This window comes from Schistocerca nitens, chromosome 1 (assembly GCF_023898315.1).
Source record: "Schistocerca nitens isolate TAMUIC-IGC-003100 chromosome 1, iqSchNite1.1, whole genome shotgun sequence".
Classification (NCBI taxonomy): Eukaryota; Metazoa; Arthropoda; class Insecta; order Orthoptera; family Acrididae; genus Schistocerca; species Schistocerca nitens.
The window spans coordinates 222,318,055-222,331,500 of NC_064614.1; positions in this window are offsets into that span (position 1 = coordinate 222,318,055).

A 13,446-nucleotide genomic window follows, 5' to 3' on the forward strand; every position below is an offset into this window, starting at 1 on the left:
CACACGCACGGCACAGCGGACACACCAGGAACCGCGGTGTTGGCCGTCGAATGGCGCTAGCTGCGCAGCATTTGTGCACCGCCGCCGTCAGTGTCAGCCACTTTGCCGTGGCATACGGAGCTCCATCGCAGTCTTTAACACTGGTAGCATGCCGCGACAGCGTGGACGTGAACCGTATGTGCAGTTGACGGACTTTGAGCGAGGGCGTATAGTGGGCATGCGGGAGGCCGGGTGGACGTACCGCCGAATTGCTCAACACGTGGGGCGTGAGGTCTCCACAGTACATCGATGTTGTCGCCAGTGGTCGGCGGAAGGTGCACGTGCCCGTCGACCTGGGACCGGACCGCAGCGACGCACGGATGCACGCCAAGACCGTAGGATCCTACGCAGTGCCGTAGGGGACCGCACCGCCACTTCCCAGCAAATTAGGGACACTGTTGCTCCTGGGGTATCGGCGAGGACCATTCGCAACCGTCTCCATGAAGCTGGGCTACGGTCCCGCACACCGTTAGGCCGTCTTCCGCTCACGCCCCAACATCGTGCAGCCCGCCTCCAGTGGTGTCGCGACAGGCGTGAATGGGGGGACGAATGGAGACGTGTCGTCTTCAGCGATGAGAGTCGCTTCTGCCTTGGTGCCAATGATGGTCGTATGCGTGTTTGGCGCCGTGCAGGTGAGCGCCACAATCAGGACTGCATACGACCGAGGCACACAGGGCCTACACCCGGCATCATGGTGTGGGGAGCGATCTCCTACACTGGCCGTACACCACTGGTGATCGCCGAGGGGACACTGAATAGTGCACGGTACATCCAAACCGTCATCGAACCCATCGTTCTACCATTCCTAGACCGGCAAGGGAACTTGCTGTTCCAACAGGACAATGCACGTCCGCATGTATCCCGTGCCACCCAACGTGCTCTAGAAGGTGTAAGTCAACTACCCTGGCCAGCAAGATCTCTGGATCTGTCCCCCATTGAGCATGTTTGGGACTGGATTAAACGTCGTCTCACGCGGTCTGCACGTCCAGCACGAACGCCGGTCCAACTGAGGCGCCAGGTGGAAATGGCATGGCAAGCCGTTCCACAGGACTACATCCAGCATCTCTACGATCGTCTCCATGGGAGAATAGCAGCCTGCATTGCTGCGAAAGGTGGATATACACTGTACTAGTGCCGACATTGTGCATGCTCTGTTGCCTGTGTCTATGTGCCTGTGGTTCTGTCAGTGTGATCATGTGATGTATCTGACCCCAGGAATGTGTCAATAAAGTTTCCCCTTCCTGGGACAATGAATTCACGGTGTTCTTATTTCAATTTCCAGGAGTGTATTATGCATATAGTACATGTAAGACACTTATTGTGAAACCCAGCTGTAGTTTTCCGTTTAACATAACGCCCTTGTATCCCCTAACTTGATAAGAAAGAGTCGTGTAATAATCTCCTCCGAATGTGGGTAGGTAATTGAAAGAATATACCGGGTGATCAAAAAGTCAGTATAAATTTGAAAACTGAATAAATCACGGAATAATGTAGATAGAGAGGTACAAATTGAGACACATGCTTGGAATGACATGAGGTTTAATTAGAACCAAAAAAATACAAACGATCAAAAAAGTCCGACAGATGGCGCTTTATCTGATCAGAGTAGCAATAATTAGCATAACAAAGTAAGACAAAGCAAAGATGATGTTCTTTACAGGAAATGCTCAATATGTACACCATCATTCCTCAACAATAGCTGTAGTCGAGGAATAATGTCGTGAACAGCACTGTAAAGCATGTCCGGAACTATGGTGAGGCATTGTCATTCAGCATCCCTAGAGATGTCGGTCGATCACGATACACTTGCGACATCAGGTAACCCCAAAGCCAAAAATCGCACGGTCTGGGGACCTGGGAGGCCAAGCATGTCGAAAGTGGTGGCTGAGCACACGATCATCACCAAACGATGCACGCAAGAGATCTTACACGCGTGTAGCAATACTTTGTATTTTTTTTTTGTTCTAATAAAACCCCATGTCATTCCAAGCATGTGTGTCAATTTTTACCTCTCTATCTACATTATTCCGTGGTTTATTAAGTTTTCAAATTTATACTGACTTTTTGATCACCCGGTACTTAAACCTAACTAACCTAAGGACATCACACACATCCATGCCCGAGGCAGGATTCGAACCTGCTACCGTAGCGGTCGCGCGGTTCCAGACTGTAGCGCCTACAACCGCTCGGCCACCCCGGCCGACTCCAGAGCCGATTATTACTTTCATCTTTGTTTTTCATTTATATACCCACGTCCGTAGAAGATTACTACACGAATGTTTTCCAGTCCATATTGAAATAATGTTGTCGTTATTCGTCTTACTAACTGTATGTCTGGTGAAACAGTTTTTTTAAAAAATGAGAAAATTATTTGTTTCCGCGAAATTCCTGTAGTGTATCTTCATTCGTAATGAGTTGGAAGAGCCAGTTTTCGGTAAAGTGAGTCGTTATATTTGTTTTGCCCTAAAATTATTTCCAAAGCGTGAAATGTTCAACAGTGTTAACGAAGGTTCTTTCCCGAGTAAGATTCATACAATGAAATTACACTATGGAAAACCTGCCTCAGTGCTATGCTTGTGGTGTTCGGAAATTCTATGGTCCCAATGTTTCTACGATCGGTATCATCGGGAACAAAATATAAGAACTAATATAAGAATTGCTATAAGAGTGAACCTTTAGAAGATGAGAATTTAAAAAGATTGTAGCCCTTAAAAAATACCATACACGTATATATTATGTATATAGTAAATGTATGACACTTATTGTGAAACCCAGTTGTAATTTTAAGATTAATATAATGCCCTTGTATCCCCTAACTTGATAAGAAAGATTCGTATAATGACTTCCTCCGAACGTGAGTGGGTAAATGAAAGAGTATAAATAAATGAAAACAATAATATGTTTTCGAGCAAACAATTGTTCAAATGTGTGTGAATTCCTAAGGGACCAAACTGCTGAGGTCATCGGTCCCTAAACTTACCCACTACTTAAACTAACTTATGCTAAGACCAACACACACACACACACACACACACACACACACACACATGCCCAAGGGAGGACTCGAACCTCCGGCGAGAGGGACCGCGCAATCCGTGACATGGCGCCTTAAACCGCGCGGCCACTCCGTGCGGCGGTTTTCGAGCAACAAACGCTAAAGTGAGAGCCCGTGAAGCTAGCCGCTGTGCTATCATTTCGGCTGAGATAAACGCACGCTAAAAGGAAACTAAATCACATCGAACACTTTGTCTGACGCTTTCTCAGAAACGGTCGAGTATCTGTGGATTAGCCGAGACACGTGTTTAGTTATTTTTACTCCTCTTCCACGGAGGGAAGTTTCTGAGAAATCGTGTTATGGCACTTGCCGTGTTTTCCTCGTATGCAAAGAATGGAAGCTGAAAGATGGAAGGAGTATATACAGGTTTTCAACAAGTAAAATGAACTTGAAGGCGATATTTTAGAAATGGAAGAGGACTTAGATAAAGATGAGATGGAAGGTACGATACTGCGAGAAGAATTTGACGGAACACTCAAAGAACTAAGTCGAAACAAGGCACCTAGAATACACGTCATTCTGTCAGAATTACGGATAGCCTCTTCCATGTGGTATGCAAGATGTATGAGCAGGCGAAATACCCTCAGATTTCAAGAATAATATGGTAACTCCAGTTCCAAAGGAAGCAGTTGCTGAGTGGCGTGAAAATTACCGATCCATCAGTTTAATAAGTCACGGTTGCAAAATACTTACACGAATTCTTTACAGACGAATGGAAAAACTGGTAGAAGACGACCTCGGGGAAGATCAGATTTGATTCCGGAGAAATTTAGCAACACACGAGACAATACTTACCCTACCACTTCTTATAGAAGATAGGTTAAGGAAAGGCAAACCTATGTTTATAGCATTAGAGGTAAGGTTTGTCAATGTTGATTGGAATATTCTCTTCAAAATTCTGAAGGTGGCAGGGATAAAATATAGAGAGCAAAAGGCTATTTAGAACTTGTTCAAAACCAGGACGGCAGTTATAAGAGTCGAGGGGATGAAAGGAAAGCGATGGTTGAGAAAGGAGTGAGACAAGGTGTAGCGTATCCCGGATATCACTGAATCTGTACATTGAACAACCGGTAAAGGAAACAACAGAAAAATTTGGAGTAGAAAATAAAGTTCCAGTGAAAGAAATAAAAGCCTTGAGGTTCACCGATGACAATGTAATTCCGTCAGAGACGACAAAGTACTTGGAAGAGCAATTGAACGCCGGCCGGAGTGGCCGTGCGGTTCTAGACGCTACAGTCTGGAACCGCGCGATCGCTACGGTCGCAGGTTCCAATCCTGCCTCGGGCATGGATGTGTGTGATGTCCTTAGGTTAGTTTGGTTTAAGTAATTCTAAGTTCTAAGGGACTGATGACCACAGCAGTTAAGTTCCATAGTGGTCAGAACCATTTGAACCATTTTTAGCAATTGAACGGAATGGGCATTGTCTTGAAAGGAGGATATATCATAAACATCAACAAAAGTAACACAGGGTTAATGGAATTTAGTCAATAAGTCAGGTGATGCTGAGGGAATTAGATCAGGAAACGAGTCACTTAAAATAGTATATGAGTTTCGCTATTTTGGTAGCAAAATAACTGATGATGGCCGAAGCAGAGAGGATATAAAATGTAGACTGGCAATGGGAAGAAAAAGCGTTTCTGCAGAAGAGAATTTTGTTAATATCAAATATAGACTTAAGTGTCAGTAAGTCTTTTCTGATGGTATTTGTCTGGAGTGTAGCCGTGTAGAGAAGTGAAACATGAACGACAAACAGTTTAGACAAGAAGAGAACAGAAGTTTTTGAAATGTGGTGCTACAGAAGAATGCTAAAGATTAGATGGGTGGATCGTGTAACTAATGAGGACGTACTGAGTAGAACTGGGGAGACAATAAATTTGTGGCACAACTTGACTAGAAGTAGGGATCAGTTGATACGACACGTTCTGAAACATGAAAGGGTCACCAATTTAGCACTGGGGGAAAATGTGGAGGGTAAAAATTGCAGGGGGAGAACGAGAGATGAATACACTAAGCAGATTCAAAAGGATGTAGGTTGCAGTAGTTGTTTGCATGGAGAGTTGCATCGAAGCAGTCTTTGGACTGAAGACCGCAATAATAACAACAACAACACGGTAATGGTAATTCAGAAGCGAATAAAAGTGGCGAGAGAGTGGGAGGCATGTGTGCTTTGTAGCCCCTCCATCACGCTACCAACCCACAAAACCATTTTAGTAACAGCGTTTTTATCTTCACAACGCCTGCCAAAAAAAGCGAAGCAGACGGAATAGAAAGACAAGTAATAAAAATTCACGGAGCATTATTTGATATTATTTGAGGGAACTCAGTACTGAGTCAAATTTACATAGAACTTGGTAGTACGAACGTACTTGTCAGCATGACAGTCCACCACTGTCGATGTTGTGCAGCCCTGATCCAGTTGAGAAGGGTGCCATGAAGCCGTTGTATCTTCCGCTGAAGAAATCTCGCCCACGACTTTTGTAACTTGGCCTTCATATCCTGGATATTAGCAATGACACGGAGCTGTCACCCGATCTGGCCCTACACATGTTCTATCGAATGCAGATCTGGGGTTACTGCCGGTAACTGGAATACCTCAGTACCATGCACTCAGTTCATAGAGATTTGTGGCAGTGTTGATGAGCAAAATCTTGTTCGAAAATGACAGCATGATCCTGTCGCGTGAGAGGTAACACATGAGGGCGCAGGATGTCTGTGACGTACCATTGTGCCTTGGGAGTTGCCTCAGCGACTACCAGCCGTGACCTCAACTCGTGCTCGATGGCATCCTACGTGACGAAGCTAGGGAAACACTGTTGTACCACTCCAAGATATTGAAAGACTGGGACCTCTCACCAGAGTGCCGTCATCCTTGCCGACAATAGTAATCCAGGGTAGTGCAGTATCGCGATTCATCGCTGAACACAGAGTGACACAAATCACCAGCACCCCATGCTTCTCGGTCACGGCACCACTCCAAAAGCAGCCGCTTGTGCTTCGTGATGTTAATGGGAGGCTAGGCAATGTGGAGGTAATTCCTTAGTCTGGCTGCTGTAATTCCCCGATCAGGGGCAGGTGTACACAGAAAGATGCAGGTTGTCCGTTATTTGTTATCCGATGGTAGGGGCAGATATAAAGGGGTTACTCTGTCCTTGGTGCACAATACAGTGGTCCTCCCTTGTAGTGGTCACACGATTAGATTAGATTAGATTTACTTTCATTCCAATTGATCTGTAGTGAGGAGGTCCTCCAGGATGTGGAACATGTCAGAAAAACAACAATACATGACAAATATTTACAACTAAAACAAATAAGCTAATGTACCATTCCATAGGTCCCAAGTGGAATGATCGTCATTTTTAATGAACACTATATGAAAGTCATTTTACAAATACTAATGCTCTGAATTTAAAATAAAAAAGTTTTTATTTATTTATAAGGTAATAAACATGTAATACAACTACTATAATACTTATTTACAATGAACACATTACTGCACTGAAATGGTGCAGAAGTTAGATTGTACTTATACACACACACACACACACACACACACACACACACACACACACACACACACATTTACAATGAACACATTACTGCACTGAAATTGTGCAGAAGTTATATTGTACTTATATATATATATATATATATATATATATATATATATATATATATATCAGTTGGTTTTACTGAGAAATTCATCAATGGAGTAGAAGGAGTTGGCCGCCAATAAATCCTTTAGGCTTCTCTTAAACTGAATTTCATTGGTTGTTAAGTTTTTTATGGCTGCTGGCAAGTTATTGAAAATGTGTGTTCCCGAATAATGCACACCTTTTTGTACAAGACTAAGTGACTTTAAATCCTTGTGAAGATTATTCTTATTTCTAGTATTGATTCCATGAATTGAGCTGTTGGTTTGAAAAAGTGATATATTTTTAATGAAAAATTTCATTAAGGAATAAATATATTGGGAAGCAGTAGTTAGTATCCCTAGTTCCCTAAACAGGCTTCTGCAGGATGTTCTTGAGTTCACACCACATATAACTCTTACTGCACGTTTTTGTGCCCGGAAAACTTTAGCTTGGCTTGATGAATTACCCCAAAAAATAATCCCATATCACATTATGGAATGAAAGTAAGCATAGTATGCCAGCTTTTTCATTTTTATATCCCCTATGTCTGACAAAATTCGCATTGCAAACAGAGATTTGTTAAGACACTTCAGCAGTTCTGTGGTGTGCTCCTCCCAGTTGAATTTATTATCAAGCTGTAATCCCAAGAATTTAACACTGTCCACTTCTTCTATCTTCTTGTCATCGTATGTTAGACATATACTCGTGGGACACCCCTTACAAGTTCTGAACTGCAAGTATGTTTTTTCAAAGTTTAGTGACAAAGAATTGGCTATGAACCAGTGATTAATGTCCAAAAAAAATTTTATTAGCTGATCTTTCTAAGACTACGCTTGATTTGCTATTTATTGCAATGTTTGTATCATCGGCAAACAAAACGAACTTGTCATCTGGTAATGTTATTGATGAAAGGTCATTGATATACACAAGAAAAAGTAAGGGCCCCAAAATGGAACCTTGTGGGACCACACATGTAATTAGTTCCCAGTTGGATGATGCCTGATAGCTTGATACATGTCTCTTTCCTAATAACACCCTTTTTTTCCTGCTAGAGATATAAGATTTGAACCATTTTGCAGCATTTCCTGTTACACTATAATATTCTAGTTTACTTAAAAGGGTATTGTGATTTACACAGTCAAATGCCTTTGACAGATCACAAAATATACCAGTTGCCTGCAATTTTTTGTCTAATGAATTAAGCACATTTTCACTGTAAGTGTAGATAGCCTTCTCAATATCAGAACCTTTTAGAAATCCAAACTGTGACTTTGACAGTATGTTATTTGAGATAAGATGGTTATAAAGACGACTGTACATTACGTTTTCGAAAATTTTTGAGAATGCTGGCAACAGTGAAATTGGACGGAAATTTGATGCTATTTCTTTATCTCCCTTCTTAAACAGTGGCTTAACTTCAGCATATTTCAGCCATTCAGGAAATATTCCACTGATAAACGACTGGTTACACAGATAGCTTAATATGTTAGTTAGTTCAGAATCACATTCTTTAATTAACTTTGTTGATATTTCATCATACCCACTAGATGTTTTTGATTTTAAAGATTTTATGATGGACATTATTTCTGTTGGGGTAGTGATGGTCAAATTCATATTATGGAAGTTACTTGAAATGTCTGGTCTAAGGTAATCCATAGCAGCATCTACCGAACCTGACAACCCCATCTTTTCAGTAACAGTTATAAAATGTTTGTTAAAAAGTTCTGCAACACTATACACATCTGTCACCAACGTATCATTTACTCTTAATGCTATTTGTTCCTCTTCATGTCTGGTTCCACCGGTCTCCTCCTTCACTATATCCCATATTGTCTTTATTTTGCTATCTGATATGACTATCTTTTCCTTGTAATATATTTGCTTTGACATCCGTGTTACAGTCTTTAATATTTTGCAGTATTTCTTATAATGTGCTATAGCATCAACATTGGAAATGTTTCGGATTGACAGATACAATTTTCTTTTTGTTTTACAAGATACCCCTATTCCTCGAGTAATCCATGGCTTCTTTGTAGACTTTACTCTAACCTTGGTAAGTTTTGGGGGAAAGCAGTGTTCGAATAAGGTAAGCACTTTATTAGCAAAAATGTTATATTTTTCATTCATGCCATGAGCACTGTAAACATCAGTCCAGTGAATGTCTCTGAGGAATGTCCTAAAACAATCAATTTTTGACTTACTGATTACCCTCTTGAGCTCAGATTTAACAGATTTTATATCCTGTTCAGTATTAACATTTAACAGAAGGAACTGCATGTCATGGTCTGAGAGGCCATTGACTATTGGTTTTGTAATATAATTTTGTTCATTGGACTTTTCTATAAAGATATTATCAATGGCTGTTTGTAAGCAAGTGGCTACCCTAGTGGGGAACTTTACAGTGGGAATTAAGTTGAATGATAGTGTTACTAACTCAAATAAGTTCTTATTGGGAGAGTCTTTAAGGAAATCTACATTGAAATCACCATCAACCACTATTTCTTTGTTTTCGGTTGTTAAATGGGCCAGTACAGCTTCAAGGTGGTTTACAAACAGATTAAAGTTACCTGCAGGTGCTCGATATACACTTAATATTATGGAGGATTTTTTGTGAAATTCTAATTCTGTTGCACGAGGTCGAACGGAACCTTGACTTCGAGTATGCCTGACCTCACCTTCCCATGCACTTCGACACCCCCTCCCCCCTCTTCTCCCATTTAGTATGCATCCTGTAAAGTGATCTATTTTTTTGTAAACAGTTTGATTTTCAGTGTTGATCCATGACCTTCAGTGCACAACTGCTTCCTCTGTAAAATGAGTGGTTTTTTAATAGAGCAATTTCTAAGGGAACCTGGTATACCTATGTGACTGTTCCTCAAAAACGTCCTTTGCTTTTCCCGAAACCACGTGCTCTTTTAGTATCACGGTCTGTTACAGGCCACAGACAAATATTTCTCAATTTTCCCAATGCCATGAGTATTATTATACACTGTCTGACAAGTCAAATTTACAAACAACTTGACAGTATGAACCCACTTATTAATATGACGTTGCACCCGTTCTGGCCTGTATGCAGGCATTAGTTCCGTTGGGAAGGATCTCATAAAGCCGTTGTATCCTCTTCTGAGACAAGCTAATTGGTCCTAGATGCTGGAAACTGATACTAACACTCAGTTGACTCCGAGTTGGACCCACACGTATTCTTTACATCTACATCTACATTTATACTCCGCAAGCCACCCAACGGTGTGTGGCGGAGGGCACTTTACGTGCCACTGTCATTACCTCCCTTTCCTGTTCCAGTCGCGTATGGTTCGCGGGAAGAACGACTGTCTGAAAGCCTCCGTGCGCGCTCTAATCTCTCTAATTTTACATTCGTGATCTCCTCGGGAGGTATAAGTAGGGGGAAGCAATATATTCGATACCTCATCCAGAAACGCACCCTCTCGAAACCTGGCGAGCAAGCTACACCGCGATGCAGAGCGCCTCTCTTGCAGAGTCTGCCACTTGAGTTTATTAAACATCTCCGTAATGCTATCACGGTTACCAAATAACCCTGTGACGAAACGCGCCACTCTTCTTTGGATCTTCTCTACCTCCTCCGTCAACCCGATCTGGTACGGATCCCACACTGATGAGCAATACTCAAGTATAGGTCGAACGAGTGTTTTGTAAGCCACCTCCTTTGTTGATGGACTACATTTTCTAAGCACTCTCCCAATGAATCTCAACCTGGTACGCGCCTTACCAACAATTAATTTTATATGATCATTCCACTTCAAATCGTTCCGCACGCATACTCCCAGATATTTTACAGAAGTAACTGCTACCAGTGTTTGTTCCGCTATCATATAATCATACAATAAAGGATCCTTCTATGTATTCGCAATACATTACATTTGTCTATGTTAAGGGACAGTTGCCACTCCTTGCGCCAAGTGTCTATCCGCTGCAGATCTTCCTGCATTTCGCTACAATTTTCTAATGCTGCAACTTATCTGTATACTACAGCATCATCCGCGAAAAACCGCATGGAACTTCCGACACTATCTACTAGTTCATTTATATATATTGTGAAAAGCAATGGTCCCATAACACTCCCCTGTGGCACGCCAGAGGTTACTTTAACGTCTGTAGACGTCTCTCCATTGATAACAACATGCTGTTCTGTTTGCTAAATACTCTTCAATCCAGCCACACAGCTGGTCTGATATTCCGTAGGCTCTTACTTTGTTTATCAGGCGGACGGGTCCGGGAACTTGCTGAATGGGACTTCTCACCAGATGGCTGCCACACTCGCCGATGATGGTCACACAGGGTAATGCAGAAGCCACTCATCAGCAGTCCATAAATCCTCATAACGGCACTACTGCAAAAGCAACCCTTTGTGTTGGGTGGTGTTAACTACAGCCTAGGTGGAGACGGTAATTCCTTAAGCTGGCCTGACCAGGTTCCAGGGAACAGGTAGTGGACTTTTGTTATTTTCGGATGGCAGCCGCAGATGTGAAAGGGTCATAGTGTGGTTGGTGCACAGTAAGACGGTCTTCCCTTGTGCTGGTCAGACGTGGTCCACCGGAACTCTGACGACGAGCATGCGTGCCCTCACGTTCCCATGGAATCCGAGATCAGGCCTCTGCCATATCTGACTGTTCCACAAATCTTGATATTGCACGATTCAACTAGCCACCCAAATGGAGACCCCACAATGAGGCCCTTTCCAAAGTCTGCCAAGTGCACTCTGGCGGCCGTTCCCTCTGTTATAGAGAACTGCAGCTCTAATCCTTTACATACGCGCTGATGATGTGTAGATGCATCGTTTACACTGACATCCGACTATCTCTTTGGGTGCTTCACTGTATTAGCACGCAGTGTATACTTCGTGACTTGCAGCATTTTAGATTCGTAACCATTCATAAGGTTGATAGTAAATGCTACAGCGCTACCAACACTTGCTACCAATCAAATGCTCACATGAAAGTTCTTTTGGGACTCAGAGTGGTTGTATTTCAGGAACGTCCGGAGTTTTTACTACACTACTGGCCATTAAAATTGCTACACCAAGAAGAAATGCAGATGACAAACGGATATTCATTGAACAAATATATTATACTAGAACTGACATGTGATTACATTTTCACGCAATTTGGGTGTGTAGATCCTGAGAAATCAGTACCCAGAACAACCACCTCTGGCCGTAATAACGGCCTTCATACGCCTGGGCATTGAGTCAAACAGAGCTTGGATGGCGTGTACAGGTACAGCTGCCCATACAGCTTCAACACGATACCACAGTTCATCAAGAGTAGTGACTGGCGTATTGTGACGAGCCAGTTGCTCGGCCACCATTGCCCAGACGTTTTCAATTGGTGAGACATCTAGAGAATGTGCTGGCCAGGGCAGCAGTGGAACATTTTCTGTATCCAGGAAGGCCCGTACAGGACCTGCAACATGCGGTCGTGCATTATCCTGCAGAATTGTAGGGTTTCGCAGGGATCGAATGAAGGGTAGAGCCACGGGTCGTAACACATCTGAAATGTAGCGTCCACTGTTCAAAGTGCCGTCAATGCGAACAAGAGGTGACCGAGACGTGTAGCCAATGGCACTCCATACAATCACGCGGAGTGATACGCCAGTATGGCGATGACGAATACACGCTTACAATGTGCGTTCACCGTGATGTCTCCAAACACGGATGCGACCATCATGACGCTGTAAACATAACCTGGATTCATCCGAAAAAATGACGTTTTGCCATTCGTGCATCCAGGTTTGTCGTCGAGTACACCATCGCTGTGATGCAGCGTCAAGGGTAACCGCAGCCATGGTTTCCGAGCTGAGAGTCCATGTTGCTGCAAACGTCGTCGTACTGTTGACTCACGGATCGAGACGTGGCTGCACGATCCGTTACAGTCATGCGGATAAGATGCCTGTCATCTCGACTGCTAGTGAACGAGGCCATTGGGATCCAGCACGGCGATCCGTATTACCCTCCTGAACCCACCGATTCCATATTCCGCTAATAGTCATTGGATCTCGACCAACGCGAGGAGCAATGTCACGATATGATAACCCGCACCCGCGATAGGCTACAATCCGACCTTTATCCAAGTCGGAAACGTGATGGTACGCATTTCTCCTCCTTACACGAGGCATCACAACAACGTTTCACCAGGCAACGCCGGTCAACTGCTGTTTGTGTATGAGAAATCGGTTGGAAACTTTCCTCAAGTCAGCACGTTGTAGGTGTCGCCACCGGCGCCAACCTTGTGTGAATGCTCTGAAAAGCTAATCATTTGCATATCACAGGATCTTTTTCGTGTCGGTTAAATTTCGTGTCTGTAGCACGTCATCTTCGTGGTGTAGCAATTTTAATGGCCAGTAGTGTAATTATACAAAGTGCACGAATATGTGCATGGTGCGAATGGATTTTTTTAAAGATGTGGCCTTCCTAGTTCAGTTTCTCATTTTCAGAGAATTAAGCAGTTACTATTACCTATAATTATTATTTTCTGCTTCCCTTTGCGCTTGTGAAGATTAACTGCTGTCGGCACACATTTAATTGTGAAATATGTCTTTACAATGACCGGACTGAAGTACTGCTATAAACAACTGCAAATACACACATCAAAAAAAAGTTTTGCATGAGCTCGGTTCAGAGAGTTCCGGAACCTGTACAGAACGTTGGAATAGAGATCAACATAAACATCACTTCCGCCTTT